The sequence below is a fragment of the Pan paniscus genome, chromosome 22, assembly GCF_029289425.2.
Source record: "Pan paniscus chromosome 22, NHGRI_mPanPan1-v2.0_pri, whole genome shotgun sequence".
NCBI lineage: Eukaryota > Metazoa > Chordata > Mammalia > Primates > Hominidae > Pan > Pan paniscus.
In genome coordinates, this window is record NC_073271.2 from 12,367,703 (window position 1) to 12,386,728 (window position 19,026).

Consider the following 19,026-nt stretch of genomic DNA (forward strand, 5'->3'; position numbering starts at 1 on the left):
GTTTTGCATTCAGTCAGGTTTTTACTCAAGTAAGTGGTTGATTTTTTTTAAGTCAAACTACACTGAAACTTTTATCCTTTTCTTAGATTAATCTTACTTTTTAAATGTATTTAAAATATACAGCAAGGTGATTATTTCAAGAGAATCCCAAAGTACTTGAATAAGGGCTATTGTAAAATTTAAAAGAAATATTTATATATACACATATATACACATACACACATGTATATATATATTCTTCATAATGGAGGACAATGTTTTGCAATATATAAATCATTCTATTTTTGTAAATTGTATATCACTTTAATTGAAAATGTTCTCTACTAATTAATACTGTGAAACAAAATTGATGTTGTTTAACTAGAAGTTATGAGTATCTTAACTGCCTTTATTCCTTTTCAAAAAGGAAAAAGCTGTAGAACATTTTGTAGATGAAACTACTGTTTAAGATTAATGAATTAATATTGTGAATGAAAATCAAAATCCATACTTTAAAGGTAATCATGTTACTAACAACCTATTTTTGAATTCATAAAAATTTCTTTATAAATGATGTTTTGTGAGCATAGTAAAATAGACCATTATACTATGTGTATGTTTGATACAGCGTCGCCAAAACTAGTGTTCTTTATTAGTGCCTCTCACAAAAGATCCTGGATGGAGGAGTAAGATGAAATATTATGCTATTATATGATGCTGTTTGTAAAGGTATTAATGTACTAGTAAGGTGTTAATGACAAGGTATTAGTACTATTCCTGTTGTAAAGTTAGATTTTGCATATTGTATCTATCAAAATATGTTTGGGTTTACATTTTAAGTTGTCTACTGAGCAGATTTCTGCATTGGTTTTCCAGTCCTGTTAAAAGTTTAGAAACTTCATATGTGTCATCACAGCTTTTGTAAAGAAAGTATCCTTAATATTTTATGACATTCTACCACAGTGGTAAAGTTGTTTGTGTTTGTGTATAATTGACTGCTGAGACACAAAGTGCCCAAACACTATATGGAAATTATTCCTTCAAAGTCACATCCAGAGAATCATGTCACTCTTGTGCTGAAGGTAAGTATTATAATTGTATTTACTATGTACTTAAAAACCAGATTATTTATTCCTAGTAATGAATTTGAAATAACTTATTTAAGGAAAAGTGACCTTTTTCAAGACCTACAGAAACAACTTATTTTAATATTGGTTTTTAATCTAATTGTAAGGTTTAGATCATTGAAATTTCTTTCTTTTTTTTTTTTTTTTAAATTTCCAACTTTTAAGTTCAGGGGTCCATGTGCAGGACATGCAGGTTTCTTACAGAGGTACATGTGTGTCATGGTGGTTTGCTGCACAAATCATCCCATCACCCAGGTATTAACCCCAGCATCCACTAGCTATTCTAACTGATCCTCTTCCTCCTCCCAGCCCCCACCCTCTGCCAGACACCAGTGTGTGTTGTTCCTTCCACCATTGAGTCCAATATGTTCTTATCATTTAGCTCCCGCTTATGAGAACATGCAGTAGTTGGTTTTCTGTTCCTATGTTAGTTTGTTCAGAATAATGACCTCCAGCTTCATCTGTGTCCCTGCAAAGGACATGATCTCATTCCTTTTTATGACTGCATAGTTTTCCATGGCGTATATGTACGTTTTCTTTATCCAGTCTATCACTGACTGGCATTTAGGTTAGATTCCATGCCTTTGCTATTGTGAATAGTGCTGCAGTGAACATACACGTGCATGTTTTTATAAGAGAACAATTTGCATTCCTTTGAGCATATATCCAGTTACGGGTTTGCTGGCTCAAATGGTATTTCTCTCTTTAGGTCTTTGAGGAACCATCACAGTCTTTCACAATGGTTGAACTAACTTACACTTCCACCAGCAGTGTAAAAGTGTTCCTTTTTCTCCATAACCTCGCTACCATCTGTTGTTTTTATGACTTTTAATAATAGCCATTCTGACTGGTGTGAGGTGGTGTCTCATTGTGGTTTTGATTTGCATTTCTCTAATGATCAGTGATATTGAGCTTTTTTTCATGTACTTGTTGGCCTCATGTATGTCTTCTTTTGAGAAGTGTCTGTTCATGTCCTTTGCCCACTTTTTAATGGGTTTTCTTTTTTCTTGTCAATATCATAAGTTCTTATAGATGCTGGATATGAGACCTTTGTCATATGCACAGATTGTAAAAATTGTCTCCCATTCTGTAGGTTGTCTTTTTACTCTGTTGTTAGTTTTGCCATGCAGAAGTTCTTTAGTTTAATCAGATCCCGTGTGTCAGTTTTTGCTTTTGTTGCAATTGCTTTTGACACTTCGTCATGCAATCTTTGCCCATTCCTATGTCCTGAATGGTATTGCCTAGGTTTTCTTCTAGCGTTTTTATAGTTTTGAGTTTTAAATTTAAGTCTTTAATCCATCTTGAGTTGATTTTTGTATATGGTGTAAGGAAGGTGTCCAGTTTCAGTTTTCTGCATATGGTTTTCTGCTAGTCAGTTCTCCTAGCACCATTTATTAAATAAGGAATATTTTTCCCATTATTTGTTTTTGTCAGGTTTGTAGAAGATCAGATGGCTATAGGTAGGTGTGTGGTCTTATATCTGAGTTCTCTATTCTGTTCCATTGGTCTCTATGTGTCTGTTCTTGTAACAGCACCATGCTGTTTTGGTTACTGTTGCCTTGTACTGTAGTTTGAATTTGGGTAGTGTGATGCCTCCAGCTTTGTTCATTTTGCTTAGGATTGCCTTGGCTACTCAGGTTTGGTTTTTTGTTTCGTTTTGTTTTGTTTGGTTCCATATGAATTTTAAAAGTTTTTGCTAATTCTGTGAATAATGTTATTGGTAGTTCAATGGGAATAGCACTGAATCTATAAATTGCTTTGGGCAGTATGGATATTTCTACAATATTGATTCTTCCTATCCATGAGCATGAATTTTATTTTCCATTTGTTTGTGTCCTCTCTAATTTCCTTGAGCAGTGGTTTATGGTTCTTGAAGAGCTCCTTCACGTCCCTTATTAGCTGTATTCCTAGGTATTGTATTCTTTTTGTGGCAGTTGCGAATGGGAGTTCACTTGTGATTTGACTCTTGGCTTGCCTGTTTTTGGTGTATGGGAATGCTAGCAGTTAGTGCACATTGATTTTGTATCCTGAGATTTTGTCGAAGTTGCTTATCAGCTTAAGAAGCTTTTGGGCTGAGATGGGATTTTCTAGATACAGGATCATGTCATCTGCAGACAAAGATAGTTTGATTTCCGTCTTCCTATTTGAATACCTTTATTTATTTCTCTTGCCTGATTGCTCTGGTCAGAGCTTCCAATACTATGGTGAATAAGTGTGGTGAGAGAGGACAGCCTTGTCTTTTACAGGTTTTCAAGGGAAGTGCTTTCAGCTTTTGCCCATTCAATGTGATGCTGGCTGAGGGTTTGTCATAGGTGGCTTTTATTATTTTGCAGTATGTTCATTTAATACCTAGTTTATTGAGAATTTTTAACATGAAGTGATATTGAATTTTATCAGAGGCCTTTTCCACATCTATTGAGGTAATCATGTGGTTTTCGTCTGTAGTTCTGTTTATGCAATGAATCTCATTTATTGATTTTTGTATGTTGAACCAACCTTGTATCCCAGGAATGAAGCCTACTTGATCGTGGTGGATAAGCTTTTTGATGTGCTACTGTATTCAGTTTGCCAGTATTTTGTTTAGGATTTTTGCATCAGTGTTCATCAGGGATATTAGCCTGAAGTTTTTGTTGTTGTTGTTGACGTTGTATGTCTGCTAGGTTTTGGTATCAGGCTGATGCTGCCCTCATAGAATGAGTTAGGGAGGAGTCCCTCCTTTTCAATCTTTTGAAATCGTTTCAGGAGCAGTGATAGCAACTGACCCTTCTTTGTACCTCTGGTGGAATTCATCTGGGAATCTCCCTGGTCTTGGACTTTCCTTGGTTGGTAGGCTGTTACTACTGCCTTAGTTTTAGAACTCATTATTGGTCTGTTCAGGGATTCAATTTCTTCCTGTTTCAGCCTTGGGAGGGTGTATATGTCCAGGAATGTATGATTTTTTCTAGATTTTCTAATTTATGTGAATAGAGGTGTTCATAATATTATCTCACTTGTCTTTCTATGGGGTCAGTGGTAAGAGCCCACTTATTTCTGATTGTGTTTATTTGAATCTTCTCTCTTTTCTTCATTAGTCTACTGGTCTCCTATTTTACTAATTTTTTTCAAAAAATCAGCTTCTCTCCAGGTGTGGTGGCTCACGCCTGTAATCCCAGCACTTTGGGAGGCCAAGGCGGGTAGATCACGAGGTCAGGAGATTGAGATCATCCTGGCTAACACAGTGAAGCCCTGTCTCTACTAAAAATACAAAAAAAAAAAAAAAAAAAAAAAAAAAATTAGCCGGGCATGGTGGCGGGTGCCTGTAATCCCAGCTACTCGGGAGGCTGAGGCGGGAGAACGGCATGAACTTGGGAGGCAGAGCTTGCAGTGAGCTGAGATCGTGCCACTGCACTCCAGTCTGGGTGACAGAGCAAGACTCTGTCTCAAAAAAAAAAAAAATTAGCTCCTGGATTGTGTGATTTTGATTTTTTTTTGAAGGGTTTTTTTTGGGGGGGGGTCTCTATCTTTAGTTCAGCTCTGATGTTGGTTATTTCTTGTCTTCTGCTAGCTTTGGGGTTTGTTTGCCCTTGGTTTTCTAGTTACTTTAGTTGGGATGTTAGGTTGTTGAGATCTTTCCAGCTTTTTGATATTGTCATTTAGTGCTGTAAATTTCCCTCTTAACACTGCTTTAGCTGTGTCCCAGAGATGCTGGTATGTTGTATTTGAAATTTCTTTATATAATTTACCATGTTAAATATAACTTATAGCTAATAACTTAAGAATTTGAACCTCATAGAACTGTAGTCCATAGCAGATTTCATTTGATTTAAATGACTCTTATTTTGGTTACTATGTTATTCCTTCCTACCCCAAAAAAGTTACGTTTTGAAATAATTCAGGGTAGAATTCATATAGATAGAACTTCAGACATCTCAGGAGACCAGTACGCATGAATGAACATGTAGGGACCCCTCTAATACATTTCACATCCATTATGATACAACAATGACCATACACTTTAGTAGTTCTCAGTGTGTGTTCTCCAGATCAGTAGACAGCTTCAGCAGCTTGGGAACATGTTAGAATTGAAAATTTTTGAGTCCCACCTCAGAGCTGCCAGTTCAGAAACTCTTCACGTAACCTGTGTTATAACAAGTCCTTCAGATAATTTTGATGTTTACTAGTTTCAGAGCCACTGCACTAAATGAAACTATTGGTAGCATTTGTGCACTGTAAATTGATGCTGTTTAATTTTCATTCACTTGTGCTCTGTTTGTTGAAAGCTTTTTTGTGTTTCCTTCACTTGGGATTTCAAGGAAGTATCTAATTTTTTTTTTTTTTTTTTTTTTTTTTGGTTAGTTTTACATGTAATTGAGAATAAGGTAGGTATCTGATTCTCCAAAAGTTCAGCATCTTTATTTTATGATTTAAACTTGTTGAGTTATGCCTCTGGGTCCTGTCATTCTCCCAGCGAATAAAAATGTGGATGCTTGGGGAAGTGGAGGTGGATGGTAAATGGGAATACTCTTGTTTGAATTTTTAAAAATTTACATTGTAAATAACATTAAATACCATTTGTTGTGCCCATGATAACTTCATCCAAAATATATATATTAGTCTGCTAAGATATGCCATAACAAAATAACACAGGCTTGGTGCCTTAAACAACAGAAATTTTTCTTCTGGTTCTGGAAGCTGGAAGTCTAAGATCAAGCTGTTGGTGGATTTGATTTCCCCTAAGGCCTCTCTCCTTGGCCTGCAGACCACCACCTTCTCTCTGTGTCCTCACCTAGCCTGCCTTTTCTCTGTGTCCTCACCTAGCCTTTTCTGTGTGCTGCATCCCTGGCCTCTCTTCCAGTTCTTATAAGGACCCCAGTCACATTGGATTTGAGCCCCATCCTTATGAACTCACTTAACCTTAATTATCTCTTTAAGGGCCCTGTCTCCAAACACAGTCATGTTAGGGGGTTAGGGCTTCAATTTATGAATCTGGGGGACAATTTAGTAAAAGAATAGTATGTGACAGCCCAGTTTATATACCTCCTTTCCAGAAACAAGAGTATGGTTGTTAACGTCTTCTCTTTAGCCTCAAGATACAGTGCAAATATCTGTAGTTCCGTTCTTACATAAGCTTTATTTTACTTTTTCTAAAAACTATATTGAAAGTATAGCAGTCCCAGTTAGAAATTGCTTATAATGCATTCATCTAATCAGCTCAGTGTTCTTACTGAACAAACTTTTATTTCCGTGTTTACTCATGTTTATTTCATCAGTTTCACCTGACATTATACCGTGAATATATTTCTGTTTTGCTAGTGTTTTTATTCTTACTGATCACATGTCCCTTTTTCGTCTTCCATACCACTCCCAGCCTAGAGTTAATGACCACTAACCACCGTAGCCATATACTTTTCCATGTTTGGATAACCTTATGCAGCATATACACCTAAAGGGTGGTGGTTTTTTTAGGGGGTGGTGGTGGAAGGGGGGAGACGGTCATTGTTTTTACAAAAATTAAATTTCATCTATTTTACACATCCTTTCCTCTGTCTTCCCCTTGTACTTTCCAACCTTCAGTTTCTTCTTTTTCTAATTAGCTTTGTAGGAGTGACTTAAAATATAATAAAATGAAATAACATAGCAGTGATAATAAAAGAATAAAAATAAACGAAGCATGATTGGAGAAACTGCACACATGCACACCAAGATTTCAGATATCCTTATTCCTTCCATGTACAGTTCTCAGTGGGTATTTCAGACCTTCATTCCCATCCTCAGCCTCTCCTATTCAATGCCAGCTTCTGTAACGCTGGATGATCTTTTCTTTGCCTAACGAAGAAAACTGGAGATGTTAGGTATGATCCTCCTTTCAACTTTTGTGCCTCCTATCTAAATGTAATTGTTAACCAGCTTGTAATAAAGGGATAAACATTGATAACCCAATATTATTTAGAAAATAGAAATAGAATCAGAATGTACTATAAAATGAGCTTACAAATTTCAACAAGTGTCCACTATTTTGGGAGTGTGTTTGCTCTTCTCCAGAAGTAATCCAGAAAGCTCACTTTTTCCCCCTAGACTATCTCATACAACATGTTTGCCCTGTAGCAAACAGCTCCTTATTCTTTCAGTAATGTAGAGCTAGACCAGTATTCTTTTGTTGTTTTTATTTTGTGGAGTTTTTGTGTGTATTTTTAGTTTTTTGAAACAGGGTCTCACTCTGTTTCCCAGGCTGGAGTGCAGTGGTGCAGTCTCCTCTCATTGCAACCTCCAACTCTCTGGCTCAAACAATCCTCCCACTTCAGCCTCTGAAGTAGCTGGGACTACATGTGCAAGCCACTGTGCTTGGCTAATTTTTAAATTTTTTGTAGAGATGAGGTCTCACTGTGTTGTCCAGGCTAGTCTCAAACTTCTGGACTCAAGTGATCCTGCCACCTCCGCCTCCCATACCCCTGTGATTACAGGTGCAAGCTACTGCACCTGACCTAGACCCATATTCCTAACCTAGTTCGTCAAAAGCATATGAGTAACTTTTTTTTCTTTAAAGTGTCCAGATGTTATCTCTCATGTGTATTACAGGGCTTTAAATGTGAGAATTGGAGTTTAGATAGTTGTTTTTCCAATTTTAATTTAAGATTTGCCTGTGGCCCTACTATGTGATTGAGCCTAGCTAAAGTAGTGTGGAGGAATTTGCTTTTTACAGTACTGTCTGTCACATGAAAGGGCAGGGGTCTTCAGATTGCTGATGTTCCCTCAGCCATAGACCATGCCCACTTTTGATGTGCTCTAGCCAAAGCTGCATGAAAATATTTTTCAGTCCCTACTGGATTTTTCTCTTATGAATGGTTAACAGTGCAGGTTCTGGAACCAAACTACCTGGATTCAGATTCTGGCTCTGCCATTTATTCGCTGTGTGTTGACCTTGAATGAGTGATTTAACTTTTCCGTGCCTCAGATTCTTCATCTATAAAATGGGCATTATGACATAACGCACCTTAGAGGATTTTTTAAAAGATTAAATGGGTTTCCAGATATAAAACGTTTAGAAACTGTCTGCCACATTAAGTATTCAATAATTGTGAGCCCTTTTTATAGTTTGTCAGTATTGTTTACTCCTGTTCTGGTTTTGAGGATCTTTAGCTTCCATCCTCTACCTGCATTCCTAGTGTTTTGTTTTGTTTTTTTTTTTTCTTCCTACTTCTTAAAGTTGTGCTCAAGGTTTGGTACTTGGCCCCTTCCTCATGCTTTTCACTTTTTCTGGTTGTGTCTGTTAGTTTGTCTTCTTATTCTGCCTCCATGAATCACAGGTCATTGTTTTCTAATCATACCCATGTGAGTTCTAAACCAATACATATTTGCAGTTGTCTTTTCAGCACATATACCTGGATGTTTCACAGACACTTTCGACTTGGCACATCTGAATTCATCACTTTTTCCCAAATCTGATTGTCTCATACTCCCTTGATGAAATGATGTAATAATCCCAAAATGAATTATTCTCAATTCTACTTTTACCTCCCATTGATTACCAAGTGTCAACACGTCAGATTTTTTAATACTCCTTAGTACTATGGCTGATGAGGTCCGTCATCTCTTAGTTTGACTGTTAGATTTGTCCCTGAGTAGCACTGTCTTTGATCTTGCCCCTGAAATTCATCTTCACACTGTTGACAGAATAGTCTTTTAAAGTGGTTTGTTTTACATGTCTGTCTGCCACTGCTGGACTGAGCTCTTACAGGAGATTGTATCTCTTGTTTTTGTAATCCTAGCACCTGTTAAAATAACTAGCAACTTAGAGGTGCAGTCTTGCAGGTTTTCTGACCCTCCAGTCACCCTAGACCTGCACTGATACAGTTTTCGTTAGCCATTTAAATTTAAATAAAATTGAACATTCTGTTAATTAGTAATACTAGCTATATTTCAAATGCTCATAGCCACATGTTACTGTTGACTACTATATTGGACAACATTTTAGAACATTTCGATTATCATAGGAAGTTTCACTGGACAGAGCTGCCCCAGCAGACCTTTGCTGATGTGGATGTCTTTCTGTATTAACATCCTTTTAACATTCAGACACCTCCCAAATGCTAACCTTAATAGATTGGCCTTCAGCATTTATGTCTCTCTATCTTGATCCTGCAATTGATGACTTTACTATGTCTGCTCTGCAGAGAGCACCACTACCAGCATGTGTCCAATCAGGAAAGCCGACACTACATATTTCAACAGAGGAGATGTGAGTACAGAGGCATTAGAGAGTAACCCGGGGATCACAACTGTAGGATGCAGCTACTAGTCCTAAGGGTAAGAAAACAAATGGGAAAAAATTGGGGCTGCCAGAGCCTTAAAGCTCCAAAAAGGGTCATCATGGCATTAGTGCTCAGACCCCTGAGGAGCCTCACCACCTACCTGCTCATGGTAATTCTGAGGGGTAAAGTAACGACAGTTCTAGAAGTTTTGAAGTAGTTGAAGGCTGGAATTTGCTGCCGTTATTACAAAGCTGATAGGACTAGCCATCAGAGATGAACTAGATCTTTTTTCATCTTCCTTCCAACTTCCCTGTAGTACTTCCTACTGGCAGAACCTAATAATCAGCAGTCAGAGGGGTCAGAGAAGTGTAGTTTGCAGAGTCCCGGCCTCAGCACACAGAGCAGAGGACAGAAGGATGGAATTGGAGCTGAGAAACAATAGATGAAGAACCAGCACACTGGTTTCCTTCAAAGACTCATTTTTATCTAAAGGTATTAGTCCCTAAAACGCCAGATACTCAGGAATTTGTAGAGAAATTCTGGGCCCTCAGGAATAAGTGTACTAGTTCGAATTGAAATCTTGTTACTCTTTTCTGTTAAATGAGACTGTAATGCTGCTATATAGTGCTTAACTTTTAAAATTGACAGTGGATGAATCTGCATATTATAATCAGGTGTTCATGTCCATCCATTCATTTATTGAGTGCCTACCACATGCCACACAATCTGTCAGGTGGTATGTATATAAAATAAAACTTAGATAATAAGACAAAAGTAATATTTCACCCAAATTCATCTATAAATCCAGACTTAGGGACTGTTGACATTTTTGTGTTCATGCCTGTGGACATCTTTCTGTGCATATGCATGTACACACATCACAATATCATAAAAAGTTTATAAATGCAGATGTTTCCAAGAAAGTGTGTATTCATCTACCTCTCTCCTGCTGTATAGTATTTGATTATAAGGAGAATGCTCCATTACTATTTACCTGTGGACATAGAGCATAGGCTGCTACATATGTCTCTATATACTTTATGTACTTTGTCTTTCCACTAAAATTTCTCGAGGTATAATTTCTCTCTGGGTCACTGAATATGTAGATTTAAAATTTTGAGCTACATTTTTCAAACTGCCCTTCACCAAAGATGTTACAGTTTACACTGCCACCAATAGTACATGAGACTGTTCTTTCATACATTCAATAACAGAATATTATTGACCTTTAATTTGTTTGGTAGCCAAAAGCGTGTTCTTCGCATTTCAAAATTTTTAGTGAGAGCATATTCCAATATGTTAATTGACTATTTGTATTTCTTGTATAGTTAACTACCTGTTTACATCCTTTACACTTTTTCTTTTGGGTGTTTATGTCTGTAACTTGGCAGTAGCTCATATTAGGAATCATTATTACACACGTTGCAAATATTTTTACAATTAATTAATTTATTATTGCATTATAACCATGCTTACGTAGTGGTGCTCTACTATTTCTGCCTTAGGTATAATGTTTAGAATTTTCTCTGGTCAGGGTTATAAAAATACTCATGTTTCTCCTGATATTTTTATGATTTCATTTTTAGGTCAGTCTTTAATGCGGTTGACAGTTACATTAAAGTAGTGAAATAGTCAACATTTTCTGTCAGTATTATCTGGTTGTCATAATACCATTTATAAAATAATTCCTGCTCTTCCTCATTGATCTAAAATGTAACTTCCACTAGATAATCATATTTATGTTTGATATTTACAAATACTATTCAGTTCTATTTTGTCTATTCAGCTACTTTCACTGATTTAATTATTGTTGCTTCTTGTTTGACTATATATTTAAAATATTTGTTTTATAACTAATACAAGGTTTCATACCTAATAGGTCAAGTATTACTTCCCAACACATACACCCTTATCTCTTTCATAATTCCATACTCTTTTACAGATAAACTGTAGAATTATTTAATCTTCCTTCAAATACAGGTTCTATTGGTATTCTGATTATAATACAGGATACATAGATACATACGACATTGCATGGGTCACATAAATTGTGGCACCTTTTCAATATTAATATTCTTATTCGTAAAGAATATTGTTTATCCTATTAGGTTCATATGCCCCTCAGTAAAGTTTTTAGATTATTTTTCTTTAGTCAGGTATCTTAATGTGTTTTAATGTTCTTGTATTTATGAATGTGCTCCTTTTTTCTCCCCCTTTACAAAAATGTTTTCTAATTGAATATTTTCATTTTTTAAATCTCAGAACCTCTTCACACAAATTAGTAAGGGCCTCAAAGAACTTTTATGTTGGCAGGTATGTCTGCTAATATTTACCACTTCAGAAATTAAAAATGTAATTGAAAAGTCACATGTCTATGTAACATTTATGTTAGCATAAATATTTTAAGTGAAAAATGGCTAAATTTTTTGCCTAGCCCTTCTTTTGGAGGCTTGTAGGGAAATAAAATACTGATTATATCTGTCCCTGTACTCACGCTTCAAGAATAACACATAGAATTAACTTGGAATTTGGACTAGCAAAGACTGAATTATTGATCATCTTAAAAATGGATGGAAATCATTTTTCATGGTAGTCATATGATTTCTTGGCAATTAGCTAATTTCTCAGGAAAATTAAGGGTGACAGTGTGGAAGGTAGGCATCTCCGTTAGTCTGGAAATACCACCCTCTAAGACAACTGCTTTATGCATGGGTTGTACTTCCCTTGCCGCATGGTTTGAAAATGTCTCCAGGAAGAAAGTTTACCGGGTGTGCTTTACTGCTCTCAAGTATTGCAGCCTTGTGCTATCCATTGTCCAGACACTGAAAAGAATTGCTTCATATATTTTTACCCAACTTTGATTATTAATGGCAGGAAAGTTATTCAGATACCAACTGTTCCATGATGGTTAAATCTCAGAAATCTATAATTCTCATAGAAGATACCATAGGAGAGTATCTTTAAATCTTGGAATAACAATGGGTCTCTTCATACACACACACACACACACACACACACACACACACACACACACACACACACACACAAATTAAACATGGTGGAAATTTTTGACAAATTTAACCACATTAAATATTCTGTCCATTAAGATTCCCTAAAGTTGGTGGAAAGATGGCAGGTTAGTGGGAGAAGATATTTGCAGCATGCAAGGCAAGATGACAATGCACTAATAACAAAATTTCATAAAACAATGGACTTGGGGCTTGGGAAAAATAATTATGACATGCTTTCTGAAGTGTCCCCAGATAGTTGTATAAAAAATGGAGCAAATAGGCTAAAGAAAAACCCATAGACATCATGTTCAAAAGAACTGATGACAAGGCATGTTCATAACCCTTAAAATACAAGTGGATGCAGCTAAATAACTACAGTACTTTTGAAAGAGTTTGGCAGAGCTACAAAGCAGATTAAAAAAAAAAAAAACCTACCACACATACATTTAAATCAATACAAACATGCCTGATAATTAAAACAAAAAAGGCTTGAACAAGCACTTTACCAAAAAAAAAAAAAAAAAAAAAACACGAAAAACTAATCAACGTGGAATGGTGTTCAGTCTTATTAGCAGCCAGGAAAATGCAAGTTAAGGCCACAAGGAGATAACACCAAACACATGTAAAATTGAAAAAAACATTTAGCCATCCTCACTAGCAAATGTTGGTGAAGATGTATCTGTAGTAGTGGGAACACTCATTATACTGGTGTGTGTGTAATTCAGTCCAACCACTTTGGATTACTTTAAAAATCTGAAGTTATGAGTATTTTCAGCAATTCCTAAGTATTTTTTCTAAAGATATCTAGATACATGCATATCATTTTACATGTACAGAATGTTCCTGGAAGCATAGTTTGTATTAGCAAAAACTGGAAACATCCATCAACAGTAAGCACATATTGCACTATATTCATATAATGGAATACTGTACTGCAATAGAGAGCAAACCACAGTGCATGTATCAACAGGAGTGAAATAGTATTGAATGAAATAAGACAAAAGCACATATAGTATAATTTATTTAATGTTCCAAAAAACCTTAGGTAAACCCAAAACATACAAGAATGCACTCATGTATAGTAAAACGAAAAAGACAGAAGGATTGCCATGTAAGTTAGATTAATCATTACTTGTAGGAGGGAGGAAAGATGTATGGTTTGAAAGGGACATTTGGGAGTGGCTATACTTGCTTCTAATGTTCGATTTTGTAATCTGTAAGTTTGCAATTGAAGTTACACACTTGGGATTTAGAGTAGGATTGTCCCTTGGAGATATAAAGTTAAATACAAATATAAATCATCAGCTCTGAGATGCATTTATAGCCAAGGAAATTCATGAGACCATGTAATGAAATGATAACGAAGAGAAGGGCCTACGACGAGTTCTGAGGAGCACCGAAAGGTTCTATGTTGGAGGGAAAATCTGCAAAGGAAATAGAGACGAATATTGAATGAAGTAGGAAAGTCTGTGTCTCTCAGGAGAATTCTTCCAAACATAAGAAGTAGGCACCCGTGTGAAGTGCTTCAGAGTAAAATGAGGATAGATGAGTAGGCAATCTTGACAAGGGTTATTTCCGAATGATGGGGACCAAGGCTCGTCAGAGTGGCTTCAAGAGTTCAGTGGGGACTTCTTTTCCCAGAAGCATGCATCATACAGCTGGAAAACACTCCCGTTAACAAGACACAGGATTGAAAAAAGTATTAATGTTGAAACAGTTTTCATGCATTCCTCAGACTAAGAAGGAAGGAAACAATATTCTTAATAGCTAAGAATCAAGGAAACCTGAAATCATTTTGACCAACTGATCTAAAAGGAGGAATAAATTACTTTTCCAGTCTCCCCATAGGAAATTTTACAAAATTATTAATATATGAAGGGGTGTGGCCCAAAATGAATAAAATTACGGAGACTACTGGATTTAATGATATTTATTGGTATTTGTCATATTTTTATAATTTTAATTTTCATCCTAAATAACTTTCTTCACAATTTTACATTTTAAAATTTAACAACTTGTCCTCCCAGTATAAATTGGATCGTTAGGTCATGAAACATAATTCTGGTGAGTAAGCAGGGGAAAAAACATAGAGCCGAGGGCCCATGCAAAAGGCAAAATTATCAGGAAAAAGGGAGAAAACTTTCTCCCCCAAAAAAGACAAGAAAACAACTTGCGTTTTTTTATAATTTACTCTAGATGAAGGGAGCAATTCATACAAGCTGAGTATTTGGTTATGTGGGTTTGAGGCTAGAGGTGACATTGCATAGATTATCTGAAACATCTCAAAATGAGTACTTTCAAATGGCTCCAGGTTTGTAGTGATCCCAGGAACCTGGCAGTAACAAAATTAAATCCTTGTGAGTTTAATTGTTAAGTGTTGGCTTTGAGGAACATAATATTTTATTTTATTTGATATATATGAGCTGTGACCAAAAGGTAAATATAAACATTTGTAGAAATTTACCAAAAAAAAAAAAAATTATTTCAGATGTGGATGGTGTAAAAGTATCTGCCTCAATTTTGATGGCAGTTTTGCATAGGGAAGGAAGAAAATTTTAAAAGAATTGACAGAAATAGCATGATAAATATAATCATGTTTATCAAATTAATCATCCCAAAAATGGGGCCTAAATTATCTTTAGAGCCTCTCTCTAATTTCATAGTGAGTTGGTTGGGGAGAGGAATCTTCCAGATCCCCTTTCAAGGGAGCGTTTCCTGCTGGCACATCCTTCAGGGTCTACCTCAGCTGCAGAGGGTCACTAGAGGGCTTGCTTTTCCTGCGGTCTCCCACATCTTGGGCCCATGGATGCATGAATAAGTGGTCAAGCCACTTTGGCCCAATGCAGGGCCACATATGCCCTAGAGTCCTTCACTGGGTCGACCATGCCATTGATCATCATAGTTGTACTTCTCTCTCTACCCAATCCTAACTTTCCTAATTCTGTCCACAGATGCTGATTGATCTAACCTCGGCTTGTGGAGGACGAACCTCTTGCATACACTTACCCAAATAATTTACTGTGATTAGGTTTCTTAGGTATACCGATGCAAAAACAGAACGAAATTCATCTTGCAAGCAACTGTCTCTCATTATAGGTTAGTAAATGAGTGTTTTGTTTAATAAACATATCTATTAATTTTATTAATCCAAACTAGTTCACCTAATAGTACTCAAAATAGCAAAGATAAATGGTTAAGCTAGAGGCTTCCCTAACATGAGAATTGACTAATAATTTTGTTAAATGTCTCTATGCTGTCACCAGTGTGTATATATTGGCCATTCTTTTGATCACTTTATTGATAAATTTTGCTTGCAGTTGAAAAAAGGATAGTTACACTTAGATAACTTGATTGCTGTCTTCTAAATTCCCAGTAGGTGGTGTCATAATACTGTATTTAGGGATTTTTTTTTTAATTTATTTAATCAAGTGGAAAAAGAAAGTGCAAATGTGTTTACTTAAGTATATGTACTTGCATTTTAAAAGTGTTTTGGTTTTATTATGAGATGACACTGTTATAAACAACTTAATTCCTTATATGTTTCTTCAATTCACATTTTTACTAAAAAATATATACTGACAGTTTTATTCTTTTATTCTCTAGAATGATACAATACTACCTAGTCAAAAGAACAAGATGGCCACAATGTTTACAGAAATATTTTCTCATGATCTTTTTTTACTCTCATATCTTAGACATATGAAAAAAAAAACCGTACTTGTCTTGGAAGTCAAACCAGGATCTGTCATTATAATTATTGTAACCTTATTTACACTCAAAATATTTTCTATTTTTGGCTACACTTTTCAAAAACTCTCTACATCATAAATAATTCACCTTTTTGGAATTTTGGCTATTTCTAGTTGAGTTGTAAGTAGTTCTAATTTTTCTACCTTACATTTTAGTAATCTTTATGTCTACTTTCACAATACAACATGTGCTCAGATAGTTACAACTCAGATAGTAGTGTGGCCTCTGTGCAAGGATGACTCTCAACATTCCATGAAACATTCCATGTTTTTAATGTCTTCCCAGCTGGGTCATAAGCCTTTTGAGTGTGTGGCCCACAAATCAGTAGGTTCTTTTGTTTTTTGTTTTGTAATCACCGAAATGCCTATATATAGTAGTGTTTGGTAAATACATATTGAATAAATGTGATGCTATGTAAGTTTAAATAATTCTCCTTGACTCTCCGTGTACTCCAGAGATTAGGTGACTTCAGTGTGAAATCTATTGTTTTGCTAATTTAATGCTTGTGATACTTCAGTAGTCAAGAATCTGAAGATCTGTACTCTCCATGGGTTGATTTTTAATGGAATGATGTAAATTGTTTTGAAAAAATTATAAATATTTCACTCATTTTTTAAAGTCTGGTAGAGAATTTAAAGCATTTTTTCTTTCTATTTTTTCTAAAAGTTAAAAAATTAAGGTAATAAATTCTCAAAAGTTTTTTTAGAATTCTGAGGCATCTCATTAAATTCAAGGAAATGTTGAACACCTAGACCTTTGAAAGGGCAGGAAATATGGCAATATCAGGGACTCTAGCAATAAGACTCACATTCTTTAGGAAAGTTTTTCTTCACTTTATTACTGAGTGTAGAGTGCAGTGGCTTGAAGGGCCATTTTCTGAAAGCTCACTGGGAGCTACTGAATTTAATTCTAAATTATAATGTCCTTCCATGTATGGAAAAAATGATACTTCTTCCTGGGAGTCAAGGTTCATTACCTCAGGTATTATGAACTGAATTGTCCCCCCTCCGCCAAAGAAAAATCTTTCATTGTTTGAAGTCCTAACCACTAGTACAGTAACTACAAATATGACTATATTCAGAGATAGAGCTTTAAAGAAATAATTAAGTTAAAATGAGGTCATTAGGATAAGCTCTTACACAATATGGGCATATTATAAGGGGAGAAAATTTACACAGAGACACAGAGATAGAAGACCACGTGAAAACACAAGGAGAAGATAGCCAATCTACAAGCCAAGAAGAGAGACCTTGGAAGAAACCAACCCCACTGACACCATGATCTTGACTTGTAGCTTCCAAAATTGTGAGAAAATAAATATATGCCACCCAGACTGTGGTACTTCACTATAACAGCCCTAGAAAACTAATAGGTCTTCTTTTTACTTTCTTCCCTTGGTGCAAATGTCCTCAATCTTTTTTCTTTGCCTAAAAATGAAAGAGAAGCTTGTAGAATGTAGTTGTGGGGGCATTACTAACAGAGATTATGTCAATAGGTCCAAGTCAGAGCCTAAAATTCTACATCTCTAGCAAGCACCCCAGTTGATTCTAATCAAGGTTGTCTGTAGTGGCATCAGAAGACCAACATTATGATGTGGCATTCTCTTCTTTGAATTCCATAAAAATTTCAATTATATCCTCTGGTGTGAAGTGACTTCCTTGGGGAGTATCCTACAATTTAGATTCAAAAACAGAGTCAAGAACTAAAATTTTTAGTGGAGTTTTTATTTCTGGAAATGGTACAATCAGTTGCTTTAGAGCAATACTCCCTGTAAAACAAACAAAAAACTAGTAAATGTACAAAATAAAGTACAAATAACTATTTGAAGGCATTGGAAAACTACCTAAGTTATGAAGATTAAGGATTTGCGGGGCTAGAATGCAGAAAAGAATGGAAGCTCAGATAGGTACCAGGTACTGCTTTTCTTTTGAATGCACTTACTAATTTCTAAAGAGGCAGTTCAGAGGTGGGGAAGCTGAGCAATGCTTTCCACTGACTCATGCAGCCAGGGGACTGGGAGAGAACAAAAATTGGAATTCAGTACCCATTCATGATGAGAGGCCTTGGAAAACACATTTTGCTGGCACCATGAAGGGTTACACTGTAAAACCACAGGTAAACAAAAATAGGCCAGCCCTCAAAAGGACTAAAGCTTAGATTTGACTCATTTCAATGACTGCCAGTATTAATATGACTGCCAGATTAATATGAGCTGGGTTTGTTACTGCCCCTAGTAGAGTTGCTTGCCAACTAAATCCTGATAGGCAGAGCAAGATGGCCAAATAGAAGGCTCTACCAGTTGTCCCCCCACCTACAGGAACACCAAATTTAATCACTACACACACAAAAAAATCACTTTCATAAGAACCAAAAATAAGGTGAGCACTCACAGTACATAGTTTTAACTTCATATCACTGAATAAGATGAGCACTTCACAGTACCTAGTTTTACCTAGTTTTAACTTCATAACACTGAAAGAACGGTAGGAAAGCCAGTCTTTAATCACTGACGCCACTACTCTCCCATCCCCCATGAGCGGCCTTGTGATATGGAGAGAGAATCTATGCATTTGGGAGAGGAAGCACACAGCAATTGTGAGACATTGCATTAAACTCAGTGCTACCCTGTCATAGTAGAAAGTGAAACTAGGCTGAACTTGGCTGATGCCCACCTATGTTGGAAATATTTAAACCAGCCCTAGCCAGAGAGAAATTGCCCATCTGGTGGTCAGAACTTGAGTTCTGGCAAGACTCGCTGCCACAAGCTAAAGTGCTCTGGTGCCCTAAATTAACTTGAAAGGCGGTCTGGTCTAGGTGAATCCAGGTGCTGAACTGGGCTCAGAACCACTGGACTTGGCGGTGGAGGGGGGCATGTAACTTACTGAGACACCAGCCAGGATGGCTAAGGGAGAGCTTGTGCCACCACCCCCC

The 19,026-nt window shown here is 36.2% G+C and overlaps 1 long non-coding RNA gene across 1 annotated transcript; it reads left to right on the forward strand.

The window, feature by feature from the left end:
• The first annotated feature begins 1,068 nt into the window (after nt 1-1,068).
• LOC117977325 (uncharacterized) lies at nt 1,069-16,718 on the forward strand. Its single transcript, XR_010111058.1, has 2 exons — nt 1,069-11,647; nt 15,297-16,718. It is a non-coding gene; the product is annotated as an uncharacterized LOC117977325 (long non-coding RNA).
• Nucleotides 16,719-19,026: the final 2,308 nt, after the last annotated feature.